The sequence below is a fragment of the Cynara cardunculus genome (assembly GCF_001531365.2).
Source record: "Cynara cardunculus var. scolymus isolate 2C chromosome LG 8, CcrdV1, whole genome shotgun sequence".
NCBI classification, from domain to species: Eukaryota; Viridiplantae; Streptophyta; class Magnoliopsida; order Asterales; family Asteraceae; genus Cynara; species Cynara cardunculus.
In genome coordinates this window covers 12,783,804-12,789,037 of record NC_037535.1, presented here as the reverse complement: position 1 = coordinate 12,789,037, position 5,234 = coordinate 12,783,804, and positions in this window count along the sequence as shown.

Below are 5,234 nucleotides of genomic sequence, written 5' to 3'. Positions count from 1 at the left end.
TGAAAATGACTCAATTTGGGAATAAAAAGAAATTATCGTAACCAAAAAGTCCTAAAAAGAGCGTGTTATGTGTTAAATTCTCAACACATATCAGCATCCAAAGCATGTAACTTTCAAATAAATATATCATAATCTGCATATAACTCTAAAAGCTCGACATAAAGCCAATTAAACTGAACAAATGTCCTCCAAGACTCATCTGAGTCAAAACCGAGACAAAAGCTCAACAACTAAATCGACTATTCAATAATAGGCATCATAAACTATAAAACACATTTAACCAACGTTTATACAAACACATGCTTCAAAAATATAATTAACTCAAAACCCATCATTGATTTAGACAAATCATTTTCCAAATTAAAATTATACTATTTACATTTCCAAAATATGTCTTAACACATTAACATGTATTTTTCCCAAATTGTTTATAAAACTAAATACACTAAATGTGCATTAACATCAAATAGTTTACCGAAAGAGGAATAAATCAAAATCCCCCACATAGGTTGTTTGTGTTATAGCACCTGCAACATTGATTTGCTTGTTTTTGATTTTTTGGAGAGCTTGATGATTTAAGCCACTGGATACACTTGGAGATAGACTTTTTGTATATGGAAGACCACGATCCGATAAACTTTTGGCAGATTCAAGGATGTTACACTCTTTTTTTACTTGCTTGATTAATTTAGGTTAACTTTTGTTCTAAGTACCGACCAAATTTAGTTTCATCCTTTTGTCCCCACTATTGTTGTATAAATAGAGGTGGTTAGGTCTTTTGTTACGAGTATGCAATCAGTTAGCAACTAATTTAGCTTTTAAATTTGAAGTTAATATTAATTCTTGTAATTCCTCTAAATCTTGTTCATTATTATCCGTTGTTGCAACATTACGTTATTTACGCTTATTGTCTTTACTTTCCTCACTTTAATTTCAGTTATTTACTTTTTCATTTAAATTCCTTGTTGTTATTTATATTCCTTGCAATTTAGGAGGTGTTTGATTCTCTTTAAGAAATGAAAATGGGATTGGTAATTAAAATAGGGTAGAATGAGAATCATTATTTTCATTCCATTATATTATATCATTAGGGATTCCTTAAAATTAATTAATAATAAAAAATAAAAAATAAACTTGATAGCCACCTAATCTATCGCATTTCATCTTTCCAATGCACATCTTGGTAGACGAGGAGTGAGAGGCAAAATTAAAAGAATACATTTCTTTTTCCCCCCAAATAGAGGAGGAATGATTTTTAACAATTCTATTATAATGATTGATTGATTTTTTTTTAAACCAAACATCATTTTTATTTTCATTTTCATTCCTTAATTGAACAAAACATAATCAATGATTATCATTTCCATTCATTACCTTTTAATACCTCTAACCAAACACACCCTTACTTTCTATAATGAGTAGCTACTTTTCTTAGCTTCGATGTAAGACAAAAGGGTGAGACTTTAAATCAAAGGAAAGTAGACATTGTTTCGCAATAGCAAAGTTCTACTATTACATTTCAAGTTTTATAAAACCAAAGACACTTCTTGACGATTTGATCACTTTGAAAAGTGTTAAAGTGACTTGGACTTAGGAATAAGCCACTTGAATGCACATCAATTCGAATGAAATGGAAAATAATGTCGAAACAAACACTACAACAAAATCGGGTTTATAGGACACTACCAAATTGTAAGCGTCCTAATAGACCTCTTTATAGAACTTAGTTTACAGGACCAAAAAAATAAAGTGTCCTATCTAATGGTGTTGTATTAAGTTTATATGACGTTTTTTGATGTCGTAATAAGTTTTTAAGACACTTTTAATATAAAACGTCTCATTATTAACTTTATAGGACACTATTTGAAAAAATGTCCTATAGAAACAAGGGTCCTATAAAAAATTGAGTTTATAGGACATTTTCTCAAAAGTATCCTATAAAGTTACTAATGCGATACTTTGTATTAAAAATGTCCTTAAAAACTTTTTAAGACGCTCAAAAGTGTCGTATAATATTATTACAACACCTTTAGATAGGACGTTTTATATTTTGGTCCTATAAATTAAGTCCTATAAAGCGGTTTGTTATGACACTTAGAGATTGGGGGTGTCCTATAAATCCAATTTTGTTGTAGTGAAATAAATTTGTTATCTATGTTTTTCAAATTGGTTAATTCTCGGCAGGTTGGTCATTTATCAAAGTGTTAAAGTGTAGTGGACTCAGGACTAAGCCATTTGGAATACATCAAATTGGATGATATGAGAATCGGCTCGGAACAGTGATTTTAAATAAAGGAATTTGTTAATCCATATATTTTGAAGACACCATTTGACAATATCATTGGTTCTGTTACTATATAGGAATATGCTAATTGAAATCTAAACATTAGTGCAATGGTTGAAGTCCAAAAGGGTATTCCTCAAAATATATGTTGAAACTAGTTATGGCTGACTGCTTGTTCTAGCATTCACATAACATTATCTACTGGAATTTTTGTATTTATGTCTCTTCACAAGTCTTACACCCATGCTACTATTTTATTATGTTATTTAAGTATTATTAATCTAACCGAAACAAAGTCTTCAAATTCATCATTTGAAACCATTACTTTTATTAGACTTTTATTAAGCTTTTACTATAATTTTCGTGGACGATAATTGGTATTTCCCTACTTTATTACTTGAAAGACGATATTGAGTCATATTGTATACATGTTTTTGGTTCCAATCATCATATGTCTAAGGTGTATAAGAAGTTCCTATCAATGGCTGTTAATTTAATCCATGGACCAAATTCATAATTATAGAATGTTGTAAAAAATCTACCACACAAATTGTGGTGAGTACGTTATCAATATATAGAAGAAGGTTACAGCTGACTCTCCTTTAATCAAAGAGGATTTACAAGATAATTAGAAGAAAAATAATATCTTCTAAAAATACATTTATTCAGCTACTACCCCCCCCCCTTCAATCGAAAGGGCGGTGGACTAAGCTTGCGCATAGCACGAAGTGTTTCAAATTGCGATCTTGGCAAGCTCTTGGTGAAGATGTCAGCGACTTGAAGATTGGTTGGTACGAACTTGGTATACAATTTTCCGGATAAAACAAGCTTGCGAATAAAATGATATTCAAAATCAATATGTTTTGCTCGCTTATCGCTTATGAGAGACCGGATTTTGAGTGAGAAACAGGGCACTTTTGTTGTCGCATAAAATGGTTGGACGGTCTGGCGGTAAGGCATGTAATTCTCGTAACAGGTGAGTGATCCAAACAATTTTAGCAGCAGTATTTGCCATGGCACAATATTCAGATTCACAGCTGGATCTTGAGACAGTAGGTTGTTTCTTAGCACTCCAAGAAACGAGGTTGCCACCAAGAAATATAGAGTAGCCATAAGTTGAGCGACGAGTCTTAAGACAGCGTGCCCAGTCAGCATCTGAATATCCGAGAAGAGTGCTTTTGCGTGGACGAGTAAACGAGAGACCAAAATACAACGTCCCTTTGACATAGCGCAAGATCCTTTTGACTGACTGGTAATGAGTAATAGTGGGAGCATGAAGAAATTGAATGACTCGATTGACAGAGTAAGATAATTCAGTTCTCGTTTCAAGTATTGGAGAGCACCAACAAGGGATCGATATAACGTTGGATCATAGAACAAGTTGCCAGCGGAAGTAAAAGACTCATGAGGATCAAGAGGTGTAGGAACGACTTAGGATTCAAAAAGACCTGCTCGTTGAAGAATGTCACATGCATACTTCGCTTGGGATAAAAATAAGCCATCATCAGTATAAGCAACCTCAAGTCCCAAAAAGAAATTAAGATCTCCAAGATCTTTGGTAGCAAATTCACGATTGAGTTGTGAAATAAAAGTAGTAATAAGATGCTTATTGCTGCCGGTGAGGATAAGATCGTCAACGTAGACGAGTAAGTACATGATGCAAGAATCTCGTGTGTAGACAAAAAGAGAGGTGTCAGCACGGCTACACATAAAGCCATAGGTGGTAAGAAACGTACTCAGTCGGTGAAACCATGCTCGTGGAGCTTGTTTTAAGCCATATAGAGCTTTTGACAGCTTGTATACATGAGTTCGGAATTGAGGATCATTGAAGCTGGGAGGTTGTTCCGTAAAGATAGTCTCACTTAAGTTTCCATTTAGGATGGCATTTTTAACATCTATTTGATGCAATTTCCGTCCATTTAACACAACAAGAGATAGGACGATGCGTACGATGGCAGCCTTAACCACCAGACTGAACGTGTGAGAATAGTCTAACCCCGGTATCTGCGTGAAACCTTGGGCCACTAAACGAGCTTTAAATTGCTGAATGGAGCCATCAGAGTTGTATTTGGTACGATATACCCATTTAGAGCCAACAACGTTTGACGACGCGGGGCGAGGGACAAGAGTCCATGTGTTGTTATGTTTCAGAGTGTCCATCTCCTCTTGCATGGCATCCATCCATTTAGGATTTTTGGCAGCCGATTAAACCCACGGGGTTCAATGGTAGCGAAGAGAGCATATTGTAGAGGGTTCGTGGTGAGAAAAACAAGATCCGCAATATGCTTTGGTTTGAAAATGCCAGCCTTTGCTCGAGTGACCATAGGATGTAAAGAGGAAGTGGAGGGGTGGGAGGGGGTAGGATCGATAGCAGTGGCAGTAGGGGCTTCAGTAGTGATTTGTGGTTGCGGATGTGGCGATGGTGCTGATTCGGACAGATGGTCAATTTGTAGAGTGGACGGAGACTGAGTCGGTGTAATGGGTGGTGAGGCGGTGGTCTCCGTGGAGGGAAGTATTAAGTCAAAAGTACTTGTAGATCTGCATAAGGTACATGGAGTGGTAGGCAGAGCGTCGATCCGAGAGGGCGGAGTAGATTTATGTGGAGGTGGAGAAGGCCCCGGAGTGTCTTCAAAGAAGGTTGATAAATCCAAAGTGGACAAATCAGATGAGCTGGAAGATCCAATAAATGGAAATACACTTTCATTGAAGCGAGCATGACGTGTAATATAAATGTGAGAAGTAACTGGACCAAGACACTTATACCCCTTGTATTGAATGTACCCGATGAAGATACACGGAAGGCTTCGTGGAGCAAGTTTATGTGGAGAGAAAACTCGTAGATAGGGAAGACTTGGCAACCATATGCACGAACGTGACTGTATTGTGGTGGTTGGGAGAAAAGCAACTGAAATGGACTAATATTGTCCAATAGTTTCGTGGATAAACGGTT